The following is a 15,585-nucleotide window of genomic DNA, read 5'->3' on the forward strand; positions in this document are numbered from 1 at the left end:
TCATTTTCATTGTGTTTGTATTCCACCTTTGACAGGCAAGTATCTCACCAGGTGTTTGGATTGTCTTGTGTGACAAATCACTGTAAATTTTAGTGGCTTAAAAGAACAATAATCATTTTATTACCTCTCCTAGTTTCTGCGAGTCAAGTGGGAAGGGCTTGGCTGGACATTTCTGGGTATATTTGAAGACACTGGGACCCACTGTCAGACAGACTTGGGCCCCAACTCCACTTAACCCTTGATCTCTAAAAGCCCCCACGGTTATGTTTTATGTCCTCAGAGATTTACATAGTTCAATACCAGTGGTCAATAATTCCTACATTTACTTGGTATTTTTTCCTCAATTGTTCTAATAAATGGTTGCAGATGTCTTTGAGAAAGCAAAGAAGAAGACTTGTACAATGTGTATGTACTTGTTTCAATGTCTTAGTGTTTTTCTGCAAGGATTTATGAACTGGTTCATGTTTTGGAATTGAAGGAGTGACAATGACTCTCAATCAAGTGACTCAACCCATAGCTTCATTTCTAGATCCAGATGTGCTTGTTTGTTTGGGGCTGTATAGCTTAAGCAAGAGTTTACAAGTGTGCATTTGCTAGAGTCCAAGGGAATCTCATGCTCAATTAAGCACTAACAAAGATTCCTATGGGTCACACTTGTGATTATAACTCCAGCCTATTATTTTTTTCAGCAAAAGATCACTTTTTTCTGGTGGTTAATTACTGACACTGGAGATTTCATCATACCCTAAACTGGGGAGCTTGTTCCAAAACCAGAATTTTTCAAAGTCTTCATCATAGGCCTACTAAAGATAACATTTCTTCTTAAGCACTTTTCAAAAAAATGCATACTTACATAGCCAATATATTTTCCAGCCTTTGGTTAAGGGAGCATCCTTGGGCCCTATTCTGGTTACATGGTAAAGGTGAAGATAAAAGAGTCTCGCAGCAAAAATCAATTAAAAAGTCTTATCTCCAGCCAGGGGCGGTGTCTCATGCCTGTAATCCCAGCATTTGGGAGGCCAAGGTGGGTGGATCACGAGGTCAGGAGTTTGAGATCAGGCTGGCCAACATGGTGAAACCCTGTCTCTACTAAGAATACAAAAATTAGCTGGGTGTGGTGATGGGCACCTGTAATCCCAGCTACTTGGGAAGCTGAGGTAGGAGTATCATTTGAACCCGGGAGGCGGAGGTTGCAGTGAGCCAAGATCATGCCACTGCACTTCAGCTGGGCAACAGGGCAAGACTCTGTCAAAAAAAAAAAAAGTCTTACCTCCTTATGTCTTTGGATTCCTCCTCTACATAATGTAAGGAATTTCTAATATTCTAACACCATTTAGTGTCAACATCATTGAAACCAGCAGAAAACATAAAAAGATGGAGTTTTGATCTGTGACTGTCGCACAGTGGGCTCAGTGTCAACAAACCTATTTCATCATTATAGTTTCATCTCAAGCATATTTTATTGCACTGCAAAACCTAATAAACTGAAAATTTAATTTCCCAAATTTCCTTGAGGCTAAGGTTTTGTTTGTTAATTAAACATATTTGTGCTGACTCGAAGTACCTATATAAGATTTGAAGGAAAGGAGAATAAATGCAGACCATCAGCTACACCCATTGCAATAGCCATTAAAGCCAAGCAACAAAATAAAAGGAGCCGAGACCAGAGCTTTGAAATAATTTGTTACAAAATATAAAATAAAAATTTTCAAAATTTTGAATCACATAGAAAAAAATGTATAAGCTTTTCTACAGTGTTAATAAGAAAAGTGAAATATCCTTTGTAATTGATCTTCCTCTGTTTTATAATACACATCTTAGTGTCATACAAATCATTTGTAAAATAAATGCAAAGAGAAAGGACATTTGTTTTAAAATATTTGTTGATGAAATGCGTAATCAAAGTCAAATTTGAAGACTGCTGATCTAGGAGACAGATATATAGGCCAAAATAATTATGCGAAGGGTATTAAAGTTTAAAAAGCAATAGAAATTCAGATATATATGTCTATATATGTTATGTATAAAACACACATGTACATATATGTACATATATACACACATACACATACATATTTCTGTAGGCACTGTCATTATTAGACTATTCAATGCCAATGGCCCAATGTTGAAGCCTTTATCAGATATGAACATATTACTAAAGTCATTTATTTCCATTCACCAGGTCAATGATTTTTGGCTACCACTGCTATGACAAAGATATTAAGTTATAAAAACATTTATCAATGTCCTCCTTCAAAAGAAATTTGAATGATGTAGGTAGTAGACATGATGAATTGTCAGCCAAAAGGGCCAGGTGAAACTCATCAGAAACAGTTCAAATTCTGCATTAAGTTTTCAGCCAGATTTCCAAATACATAAGACCTTCTCATTGACCAAGCAGCTCAATCTCAAAGGCTAATGCTTTTTACTCTGAACTATATCATATGATCTTGTGATAGATGTAACAACAGAAGTCCTGAAGATGATTTCTGCAAAAATAATTCTGGAAAGGACTTTAAAATTCAGGACTTTTATATTAAATTAATTTCATCAATGAATATTAGACAAGGCCAGATAGCTTTTCTAAGAAATATAAATTGCCTAATAGTAATGCATTGAGATAGTGCATATTATGCAAAAATGTAAAACTATGTATGGTACTTTCCAATAGCCTTTCTTAGTTTTTTAAAAATGAAATTGGAACTGCTGAACAGAAAGAACAGGTCTATTTTTGCCTGAGCCATATTTTTAACAGTCAAAATTTAATAGAGATACTTTATCCTAAATCCTCTATTACTCAAAAAAATTTTACATTCTTTCTTAGTCATTTTCATCACATTCTGAGAGCAGAGATGATGAACCTTAGAACATAAAATTATTAGCCAAAATGACCTCTAGCAGAGATGCTCAAATCATAATAGAAAAGGGATATTGAGTGATTAGACATTATATTTAAAAAATGTTCACAGATATCTCACTATTTTCCTCAACATTCTCTAAAATGCAATAAGAAACAAAAACAAAAGGAGGAGCTGCCTCTGTTATCTAAAATATGTCATTTACAGACAAAATTTAGGCCAGTGAAAGACTACATAAGTGATAAAGGTGTCTCCTTAGAGATACCTCACCATATGGAAACCTAAGGAAATAAGATGCTCAAGACATTCACTGCTCAGAAGCCAATAACCACTTCCATGCATCTGAACATTGCTTACTCTGAGAAATACCACTTTGAGCTGATGTGAAAATTTGCAAACTGTGTATTTCAGTCAAGTCAGTCAGCCTCCAGAATAGTGGTATTTTTATTACCCCAATAAAAATTGTTGCTTTTACTCTACAATATGAATTATATTAGTAGCATATATTTGAGTATCAAGGAGCTTTACTGGGAGAAAAGTGCCTGGATAGTACCTTAATTTTAGTACTATAATTCATAATAAATATTGAATTGCACTTCTTGTCAGTGATATGTTTCTAATTATAGAATGTGAGGGATTCTATTTCTCCTGAATTTTCCTCTGTATACGAATGATAATGATATCAGAGCAACAATAAACCGACACTCTTTATTCAGTTCTTACTATATGGTACCAGATATTTTAAGTTGTTTTGTGCATTATCTCATTAATTTTCAGAACAACCCTAGGAGGTTGATATTATTTCAGAGCTCTACTACAGATAAGGAAATGAAGGCTAAAGAAAGGTTAAGCAAATATCCCAAAGTTAAATGGCTGTGTCAGATCTGCACTTTGAGCTATGTGATCCTAAAGCCCATGCTCTTAACCACTATGTTATTATATTCCTCTTCCTTGAAATAAAATGTTATGTCTGATACCAAGGCAAGAAAAGCTTTTTATAGAGCCTGTTCTTCACTATGACTCATTTTCTCTACATCCAATTTTAATAAGGACATGAAAGGTCCTAGGGTGAATGCTTTCCAGACCTGTCAGGCAGTTCTTGATGGGCACTTGCAGAGATCATGACTCATTCTTCCTCTGTCATCCTGCAAGTAGACTGTGTGTGACACAGCAACCCAGAATCCAGACCTTTTCTCCAGGGCTCATGCAAGTCTGGGACTGAAGAAATTTCAAGACGGTTTGGACAGCAGGATTGAGAAAAATAAACAAAATCTATAAGAGCACTTTTTCTTTTAGGTAGAAGTAGACAGAATCATGGTCTATAATATAAATTTACATAATAAAATATTTATTATGCAAATCCAATCATAAAATTCTGTATCAGCAAAAATAAGGTTAAATTTACAAAGAAATTATTCTTAAAATACTCTTTGAAAATCTACTTATAAATGTTATTTATTAAACAAATATTCCTAGCATTTTTTATGTGATTACATATTATTTGTTTACCAGTTTCAGAAAGACATTATTTCATGAATAAGAATCCTCTACATTTACTAAATCAAGCCTCAAAAGATTTTTATTACCAGTTTACAATGCATGTACATTTAACCATGAAGAAGTGATGAGAGAGAATGGTTTAAGATGCATTTTCCTCAGTGATTTGCAAGGAATTCAAGTAGCAGTGCCTATGAAAAGTATGGGTTCATTTTCTTAGTTTTCAGTACAATGTAAACAAATAAAAGGAATCAGGACACTAAACTTGCAACTAAACAAAAGTAGTTAAGTTGAAAAGAAATTTAATTTTTTTAATCAGGGTAATGCCACTTCTCTGGCAAATAATACCAATTAAAGAGAAATACTTTGTTTATAGTTTGGTTGCATTTATCAATGACATGTGCAATAATTTTTCACAAAAAATTTTTGTTGCATTTTTCTCTTTTTCAAACTTCTTGTAAGTAACAAGTTAGTACGTTTGATGTTATAATATAATTGTAACACTGATCTTTTCAGAATCCTGAATAGGATGAGTTTGGACTTTTCCTTGAAGGCAGTCATCAGTGTAATATAGAAAAATCTCATACATATGAGCTTCTTCTTCCCTTTCACTATGGCATAATCCTAGAAAATACTTCAAGATGGCAATTCTGGCTAACATCTCAGCATTATACAGGTATATGATGGCCATATGCCATAAAAGGAAAGGTTTAGTTAAACTTTCACAGCTCCAAATATATATATCTTCAGGAAAATTCATAGTAGGCCTTAGCAAATTCAGTTTCACTGGAAGTTATTACATAAAGAATGTAGTAAAAATTTAGATTTATGAAAAATTGTAGATAATGGGCAAAATACAAATAGTCCAGTGGGCAAGTTCTGGGCTACTGGAATGCAAGGTAGGCTGGAGCCACAAAAAAATAAACTTGTTTGATACTCCTCTCACACAGCTCATCTTATCATGTGCATTTTCACTGCATCAGTTCGTGTTGTATTGATAACATTTTTATTATTTTTCCTTTTTACTGGTCTGGTCATCACTAAGAAAGAAGGCAATCAATAGCAAGGATGTAGGTGCTGCTTTAGCATAAGAAAATTTGGAATATGAAATTTTAAAAATTAAAAGCATGAAAATACTTTTAATCTATACAAAATTCAAATGGAAAACAAATTTATTGATTCAATAACTTTTAAGGTGTATTAAAATATTTCAAATTCATGTCATAAGCTAATATAGTACAAACAATTGGTGTCCAACAAATGATGATTTTCAATGTGTTAATGATGTGAGCACATTTCTTGGAAGCATTTTTCAAAACAAGGACTGACCCAACATTTCTTCCACAATAGTTTTCTATCTCTTCAATTTCTTTAAAGTTACAAATGCAACTTATCTACATTATCAATAATGTCACTAAAAATAAGACCTTTTAAAAGTCTCTTTTAAGTTTCCTTTTTTTTTTTTGTCCATCACTGCCAAAGTGATTGTCTCATTTTGGCTACCCTGCCAGAGAAACTTGAGCAGATTATTTCTTATTTTCTGCAAAAAGTGCTACACCTCATCATCCAATTAGAGTTCTCCTGATTAGTCTACTGGCAGTAGTACACTTTTTTATATAATGCAAAACAAATAGGACAGACTTTTGGGGCATGAAAAATAAAATATTTTCTACATTAACAATAGTACATGATATATACAAGAAATGTGGCAAAAAGACACATATGACTCTCTTGGTATCTCTTACAGTTCTCAACATTTTGTTGAAGTACAGTGTTGTACAGGTCCTTGAATGTGGACTCTGTGAATTAGATTTAAGTTTCTAAATACTTTTGGGTCTTGGTTTCTATACCTAGATGAGAGGTAAGTTAAATCAAATATGATAAATAATCCACAGGGTTAATAATATATGTGTAAAAATGTTAACAAATTATAAAATTATCAAAGTAATGCTGAAAGTACTATTATTAATGATGATGATTGTGTGACTAACTACACACTGCAGGAAAAACAAACTTGTATCTAATCCTATCTGTGGACTGCTAAGGGGCTAGGTGGTATGTGTTTTGAAGAACACAAATTCAATTACAGACTTAAGTTGAAACAAGGAAAATCATGTCCTGGTAATTACAAAAAGACAATATCATGTAGTTTGCATGTAGTTTTATACTTTTGTGAGTATACAGACACCCTGCTAACTTGAAATTCAATACAATAAGTGTTTTTTTTCATTTGTTTTTCTCTTTTTTATCACCCTGTCTGTGTCAGGCACTATGCAGATAAATCAGAGACTCAGAGGCCGATTTTTCCCTCTGCCTATGTTCTGACACAGTCCTTATAATTTTCTACCGTTTCCTTTAGATAAAGTGTCAGAAAAATGATGAAAGACAAGAGAACACTAAAAACAAAACAAAAAAATAACTAGAAAAAAACTGGAGGTATGAAAGGAACTTTAATAAAAAACCAAAGCCTGTATTTTGATAAGATTTAAGTAAGTAATGAAGTTTCTCTCCACAGAGAAATAAAAGATGAACAGAACCTGAGGGAGTTCTGTTATATGCAAACTTGCTGAAACTCAAGCCCTTCCAAGCCAGTCTGTGTATGGCTTGGAAGGGCTTTTGACTATTAAAAACTCCTTCCATGGTGTTTCCTAAGGCTGCCATAACAAATCAAATTAAGTGGCTTAAAAAAAAAAACGTATTGTTTCTGGGTTCTGGAAGCTCAAGGTCATGCCAAGCCATGCTTCCACTGAGGGCTCTATGGAGGAATTCTTTCTTGCTTCTTTTGGGTAGTTACTGGAAATTGCTGACATTGCTTGGCTTTTAAATGCGTCACTCCAATCTCTGACTTAGTCTTCACATGGCCTTCTTTCTTTGTCTCCCAGTGTCTTTGTATGCAAATAACCTCCTTCTTTCTCCTAGAGAAACACCAGCTTTCAAACTTAGGAGCCACACTAATCCAGCATGACCCTAACTTGATTATATCTGCAAAGACGCTATTTCCAAACCAGGTCACATTCACTGGTGCCAGGCACAAGGACTTGTAGATATCTTTTCAGGACACATAACTCTCAACCCACTATCCACAGCAAAAGAATTATTCTCTTCAAGCCTAAATTACATAATAGGGGGCAAAGATCGATAACACAATATGAATTTAAAAGGAGTAATTAAAGTATTAAATTAGATCTACATGTGTTTCCTGAAAACTAACTACATGCATACAATCTGTAAATGGGGGGGGGGGAACTGTTTTCATATACTATTCTCTCAACACAGAACACTTCTTTTTTTATTTCAATAGTTTTTGGGGTATAGGGGTAAGTTCTTTACTGGTGATTTCTGAGATTTTAGTGAACCCATCAGCCAAGGATCATACGCTGCACCCAATAAGTAGTCTTTTATCCTTCACTCCCTCCTAACCATCCACCCGACCCTGAGTCCCCAAAGTCCATTATGTTATCCTTATGCCTTTGCATCCTCATAGCTTAGCCCCCAACACACAGCACTTGTAAGTGAGAACATATACGGTATCTGATGTTTGGTTTTTCATTCCTGAGTTACTTCACTTAGAGTAATGGCCACCAGCTCCATTCAAGTTGCTGCAAAAGACATTATTTCATGCCTTTTTATAGCGGAATAGTATTCCGTGGAAAACACAGAGCACTGCTGTGACCACATGTGTGGGTTTTCTTTTTTCCCCCATGCTAACCAATTCTCCAGTACCAGCAGAGCATCCTACAATTCAATTCAATCCTGACACTAACTAGAATTAGTGCAAGCGCCACAGAATATGGCCTCGGTCCCACAAGACTGCTCCCGACTTCAGATCCGAGGATGTCCTACCTATTCTTCTGACCCACCAGCTATAAATCAACCCTCTTCTTGGGTTCAAATATTTGCTAAAATGTCTCACATAACTCAGGGAAACACTTTACTTACATTTACCTGTTTATTATAAAAGGACACAAATGAACAGCCAGATGGAAGAGATGTACAGGGCAAGATATGTGGAAAGTTCCATAGCTTTCATGCCCTCTTAGGGTGCACCGCTTTCCCATATCCTCCACACGTTCACCAACCTGGAAACTCTCTGAACCCTGTAGTTCAGGGATCTTTAGGAAGGCTTCATCATATAGGTCTGAGCAATTATTAAGTAAATTCTCAGCCCCTCTTCCCTTCCTGCAGGACCAGGAGAAGGGACTAAAGGTTCTAAGCTTCTCATCATGGCTTCTTTCTTGTGATCAGTCCCCATCCAGGAGCCCACCAAGAGTTGCCACATTCATAAAAAGACATTCCTATCACCCAGGAAATTCAAAAGGATTAGCATCTGTATCAGGAACCATTGTCAAACACCAAACATAAGGGAGAAAAAAGCACTTAGTATCCTTATCGCTCAGAAAATTACAAAGGTTTTAGAAGCTCTGTGCCAGAAACCAGGGCAGAGACCAAATATACATTTCTTTTCATATCACAATATCTAACAATCTTTTAGAAAAATACTACATATTGTTCATTTTTATAACCACATAAAATAAAGATTAAGAGAAAACATTAAATGTGAACCAAATAATAGCTGACATAAAGAATAAAATAGATGGGTTAAGTAGTCATATAAATCCGTGAAAATAAGAATTTATTATTTGGAAAGACCACACAATCTCAGAAATCACCAGAAAAGAATAAGCTGATACAAAATATGAAAGAAAGGCTAACATATAGAGAAGACAGAAACAGAAAGCCAACATCCAGAAGATAGAAGTCTTTAAAGGAAAGGGAAATAAAAACAAAGAGGAGGAAATATTTGAAGAAATAATGAAAATACATTTCTAGAATTAAAAGAAGATGAAACGCCTCAGGTTGAAAGGGCTTATATGGTTCCAATATGAAGAAACAACATCCAAACACATTATGGTGAAGTTTAAGAATATCGAAGACAAAAAGAAAATTCAAAAACCTTCCAGAGAGAAAGAAAGAATTGATAAGGATGATAGACATAAAACCTCCATTTCTGAATTAGATTTTCTGTTTTAAATACTATTTAAAATTAATTATTTAGTAATCATTTTTACACATTCCTTTTCCTCCATTTAAATAGCTTTTTGGCAAATATTTTAGAAGATAAAACTTGATTCTGTTGAATGTTTCATCAGACAGTAATTCTGAAAAATTACAGACATCCTAGTTTAATTCCGTTGTGGTCAATGATAGAAATTCATTCCATTAACAATAGAGATAGTGACAAAAATTCTTCCCAGAAGTCAATAAACTCAAATAGCCATTGTTTGTTTTGAAAATTAAATCTTTAACCTTTCATTCCCTCAATGTTTAATTTGTGCCACTCTTTCCCTGCTCCTATAGTAATAAATTTTAGTGTCCTCTCATTTGTGATCTATTTTTAACAACTGTAACTAACTAAAAGCTTTGAAAGACAAAGTTTTGTATTAGTTAATAAGTGAATAATTTAATTAAAGATTTCCAAGTAATTTTAAACGAAAGACAACCAAAATTTAGTGAACTTGTTTACCAAAAAAAAAAAAAAGTTTACTTTTTTGTGGAACACTAAGATTGTAAGAATTTTACAAAGTAGCTCTTTAAGCCCAGCATTTCTAAAATCAAACTGATGATGGGCCATAAAGAAAACATGTACTGTCTTGATGAAGTATTTGTCTTTTAAAATTCAACATTAGATTCTTCACAAATATGAGATAATTCATTTACTCAGCTTATGTAAGACATATTTGTAAACCTCAACAACTCTTGATTTCTACTTCAATCACTAGAGAATCAAAGATGTTCAGACTGATATCTATGAGTTTTGTGTGCGTTACAACCAGTTTCAAATATGATTCAGCTTGATAGAACTTGATGCAGAAATTTTTTACCTTGCTCCACCAAAATTTATGTTAAAATAATTTTATCTTAACATTGAATTTTTAAAGTAAATTTTAAAATAATAATAAAAATAAAAACAGAAGTGGTAGCCTCACTCCTATGACCCCAACACTTTGGAAGGCCAAAGCAGGAGGATCACTTGAGCCCAGGTGTTTGAGACCAGCCTGGGCCACACAGACCTTATCTCTACAAAAAACATTTAAGAAGTAGCTGGGTGTGTCAGCGTGCACCTGTAGTCCCAGCTATTTGGAAAGCTAAGGCAGGAGAATGACTTTTGCCCAAGAGTTCTAGGCTACAGTGAGTTATAATTATCACTGTTCTCCAGCTTGGGTGACAGAGTGAGGCCCTGTTTCAAAGTAAATAAAAAATAAACAAATAACTAAAGTAAGTTTACAATAAAATTTACAGTAATGGCAGGCATATTGTCTCTGAAAAAGCACTCAAAGCTTTATTTTGATTTCATAAATTGGTTGAAAATATTAAGCTATTGGAAGTAATTTGACTGATTTTCCATTAGAATCACCCCAATAACACTGATTTTAAAAATTGGCATTCTGGCCGGGCACGGTGGCTCAAGCCTGTAATCCCAGCACTTTGGGAGGCCAAGGCCTCCAGGTCAAGAGATCGAGACCATCCTGGCCAACATGGTGAAACCCCGTCTCTACTAAAAATACAAAAATTAGCTGGGTGTGGTGGCGTGCACCTGTAGTCCCAGCTACTCGGGAGGCTGAGGCAGGAGAGTTGCTTGGACCCGGGAGGCGGAGGTTGCGGTGAGCCGAGATTGTGCCACTGTACGCCAGCCTGGCGCCTGGCAACAGAGCAAGACTCTGTCTCAAAAACAAAAAACAAACAAACAAAAAAAACTGGCATTCTTCAATTGTTTGCCAAGTTGTTCTTTCAATGATAGGACCAACTTACTAACAGCTGTCTTTCACTTTTCAAACATTTGCAGGAAACCACAGAATCTAAAATGTGCAGAATAAATTTAGAGGCACAATCATTTGTTCTAAATGAAAAGTCGTGTAATGAAAATTTAACACACTTCCTTCTTCTGCTCCTGTTAAATTGCATCCATGGGCATTTTTTAATAGTTGGCAATATTTGAAGTATATATTATTGCTTATTTAGCAACTTTGTATCTTCTAGTTTTTATGTGATTAGTGACAACATGGCAGCACCCATAATGGATGGTAAAGATTTCATAACTAAGCTGTGCAAGTCACACATTTATTACCAACTTTTTTGGGAAATAGAAAATCAGCCCTTAATTTTAACGAAATATGTACTTTCAATATTTTTAGCTCTTTGTTGTCAAAGAGGCTTACTAGTGAAAAATCATTACCAAACAATAAGAAGCAATAATAGGATTCTACCTTAAAATTATTGACAAAACCACTAAGCGTTTCCAGATGGTTGCTGATGACACTTGACTACAGAACTTCTCAACCTCTATTTCCCAGGCATATTTCATGGACACCTTAATTATAATTTTCCTTGTTTCCAGCCTATTTTAACTAACTCTACCAACTCATAATCTGCTGGCTTCAGACCACAGACCACAACACAACTTGCTGCTCCACCACCATCCGAGCATTTTATTGATAAGAGCCCTGCTTGCTGTCTATAAAATGGAGGAATTAGCCGAGTGCATCTGGCATGCGTGGGAAACTACAGGGCATCATGGATCTTATTTCCCATTTGGTCGCAGGTTAAAGTGAAAATTCTGTTTGCTGTACATACAGTTTACACACTGAAAGATGATACCAGTTGGAAAGACAAAGTGAGGGTCTATCTAATCCATCCAGTTTTATTTTAATATAACTATAAATTATAATACTTTATTCAAAAATAATAAATTCATAATGAGTGCTAAACAGGGTGCCAGGGCAATAGTTTAAACCAGTGATTATAGGACACCTGTTAACTCCAAATTTAAAGTTTATTATAACAAACATAATAATAAAGACACCGAAGAGGTTTAAAGTTTCAACATGTTATTAAACAAGAAAAATATTTATATAGTCAACCCTTCCTGCTGCTGTTAGAAAATGAGACTATGACCAGGTCCCAGCTGTCCCCTAGTTAGATCTTATTTCAGGAAAAGTATATAAAATAAACATAATCAGTCACTTAAAAACTATAAACTCAAAAACTGCAAATCTCACGGTTCCAAAGACTAATTTAAAAATAACCTTTTGAAATGAAAGAACCCCTGTTTTAGGATAGCAGGTTGAGCACAGAAGTATTAACCATCCAGCAATTTTAGGTCATCCAAAATTAGACATGTCTCACATTGGCTATATGTTTTGTTACAAATGGGACTGGAAATTTTTTGTGTAACTCAGAGTTCATGCTGGGAAATCTGCAGTGCAAAGTTCCCTTCTGCCAGTTCTTCTCAAGGAAGTTAGAATCGTGCTTACCTGGCAGCTTCTAAACATCATAATCCTACACTTCAAATTTCTGATTCAACATAGTAAATAGGTATGCAGTATAGAACTGTGCCATTATTACAATTATAAAATCTGTTTATCAACTAATGGTAAAAGAGAATAAAGGTGAGCTTACTGACATAAGCAGTTAATCAATTTTGAACCCAGACCATTCTGGGGTCATCAGATTTGTTCTTGTATGGCTTTTTTTCCATGGACTTCAGAGAATGATACATATCTATAAGTTCCTGAAGTGCTTTGAAATAAAAGGCGGCCTTTTTTGGGAAAAGTCTGGAGAGAAGACAATCATGCCACATAAAGCAGAGACCATAACAGTTATTTTCCAGATCCATAAAAATTCTATTTCTTTCTAGGCAATCCTTGATAATGGCTTGGTTTTGGCAGCACATATACTAAAGCTGGAACAATACAGAGGAGATTAGCGTGGCCCCTACGCGGGGATGACACGCAAATTTGTGAAGCATTCCACATTTTTGTGTACTAGTCCTTGATTTATGTAAACTGTCATGAACATATAGGAAAAAAAAAGTGTTCTCTTTGAGTTAAGATGACATAGTTCCCAGGAGCTATGTCATATCATCAAAAAAAGAGATAAACTTGGGTCAAACATGATGAATTCTCATGAAGTTAAGGATAACTCAGAAGATTTTGTTTTCTTACTCAGAAGCCACATTCTTTTCAAAACTATCAGGTGTTTTGTTTATATGTTTTAAATATAGATCATATGTAGTGGTGTGTGTTACTCCAAGAGTTTCATCCTGTGACTAATAGCTTCATTCTGTGAGCTCACAGTCAGATCTATGGAAAGAATGGGGAATTCAATGTGTGGCCTCAGCCTTCCGGGTTCCATAGTTTGACACCCCAGCCAAATGCATGCAAATGATGTCAGAAATGAAGTTTGCATTTGGGGCCTGGAAGGCCTATTCCCTCTTGTTCCCTTTCCTCTCTCAGATATCTTCTTGTTTTTTCCATAAAAATCTCTGAAGTCTCCTGCATTAAGGGCTTATTTCTGCCCAGAGTGGAGACATACCACATTCTTCTGCTGACACACATGCAGGCCACACGCTTGTGAGAAACTCCTTTATTCTTTATTTATGCTCAAGCACATCCCAAGAAACTCTGGATGGAAGAAGTTATTTCTCACTCCAGAAGAGATGATGACCACCTCTGAGCTTGTTTCCAGTTTCCTTGGACAGCTTAGAAGAGGAAGAACAGGCATTGGCTGCTCCTTTGCTATGTGGAATGAATTTCCCTATGGCTTTGGTAGGCAAAAGGAAGGGCCTTACACAGAGTATTAGGCCCTTTGTGGCACAGCCAGACCTCTTGCACAAAGAACCAGAGAAGCAGTAGCCCTCAAATATATAACAGGACAGGGATGGTGATAAAATAAGAAAAAAAAAAACAGGTACTGAAAAAAATAAGTCTAATAACACCAAGTTCTCCAATACAATTCACTTGACTGGTGGAACAAAATTTTACCCTTTCTCTAAGCATCTAGACATGTGGTGGGCAACTGCGTGGGGGTCTCAATATTTCTTCCCTCTGTCCAGAATAAATGTATCAGAGACGAGGTTCCCTAGAAGAATGGAAGGGAACATTCAGGATTGTGTGTGGTTCCTATTCTGCTGAGCCAGAAAAAAATAAAATTAGACTCACCAGAAAAAAAGACACACTTGCCTACCTCATATTTTTTTTCTTTTGTTGTACCAGTATGAGGTGCTTTTTAAATCAAAGTAAATTATAAATGCAGAGCATGACTTCTCCCCCAATGTTCTCTTTGTGCACCCAACACATGAATGGACACTTATCCTATTTGACTTTTTAAAAATTCTGTATAATATCATAGAACATCAAAATCAGATATAAATATCTCCATAGGCCTGAATGAAATCATCCAGAGCTCCAGATGCCACTGGCTTCAAAAAAGCAAACTACCCAGCAATTTTCTCTGGAAGCCTGATATTAGTGCTCCCCCAGTTAATCCTGCACAGAAAGCTGTGAAGTGCCAAACTCATGGGCGTCAAGCTTGAACAAAATGGCCCTGGAGCATGGGAAGAAAAGACTGACTGTCCAGACCTGTGGGGGAGATTGACATGGGAAAGGTCAGTCTTAAAGCAATAATGTAGGATCCACAAAGGAATTGAACATGTAAATCACAGCCTTGAGTGTTAATTTTCAAGATGACATTTTTGGACAGGGGTCATCATTCTGCAAGGTACTCTGCTAGCCTGGGAGACTTCTGAAGGCAAAGAAAGAAAGTAACTTCTGGCTGCGTGTATTGGCTCATACCTGTAATCTCAGTATTTTGGGAAGCTGGGGCGAATCACTTGAGGTCAGAAGTTCAAAACCAGGCAGGCCAACATGGCAAAACCCCATTTCTACAAAAATTAATTGGGCACAATAGCACGTGCCTATAGTCCCACCTATTTGGAAGGCTGAGGTGGGAAAACAGCTTAAATCCAGGAAGCAGACGTTGTAGTGAGCCAAGATCTCACCACTGCACCACTCCAGCCTGGGTGACAGAGCCAAACCCAACCTTGTCTCAAAAAAAGAGAAGAAAGAAAATTTAAAAAAAAAGAACAAAGCAACTTCTAGGAAGAATGAGCCATTTGACAAACCTCCAACTTTTCCTTTTCCTTCAATTCTCATGACAATTTTATGAGGTTCCTAAGGAGGATTCTTAACATATCTTCACATGAATAGACTTACTAAAATAACTGATGTTCTTCATTCTCTTTGTATGTGTTTGGATGTTCACAGCCAGCAGGGAGGCTGTTTACCTGAATGTTCACCAGTTTTTGCTCTCTTCATTTGAGGTCTTTGCTTACCAAACACCAGTTGCATTTGCTCACAAACCAGTTGCAATTATAATTAGATAATTTAATAGA

The 15,585-nt window shown here is 35.6% G+C and overlaps 1 non-coding gene across 1 annotated transcript; it reads left to right on the forward strand.

Moving 5' to 3' along the window:
* Positions 1 to 13,068: 13,068 nt before the first annotated feature.
* On the forward strand, positions 13,069 to 13,172 carry LOC116562564. The gene has a single exon (XR_004274017.1). It is a non-coding gene; the product is annotated as a U6 spliceosomal RNA (small nuclear RNA).
* The last annotated feature ends 2,413 nt before the right edge of the window (positions 13,173 to 15,585 follow it).

The sequence above is a fragment of the Sapajus apella genome, unplaced genomic scaffold (assembly GCF_009761245.1).
Source record: "Sapajus apella isolate SASKATOON/1434 unplaced genomic scaffold, GSC_monkey_1.0 scaffold32, whole genome shotgun sequence".
NCBI classification, from domain to species: domain Eukaryota; kingdom Metazoa; phylum Chordata; class Mammalia; order Primates; family Cebidae; genus Sapajus; species Sapajus apella.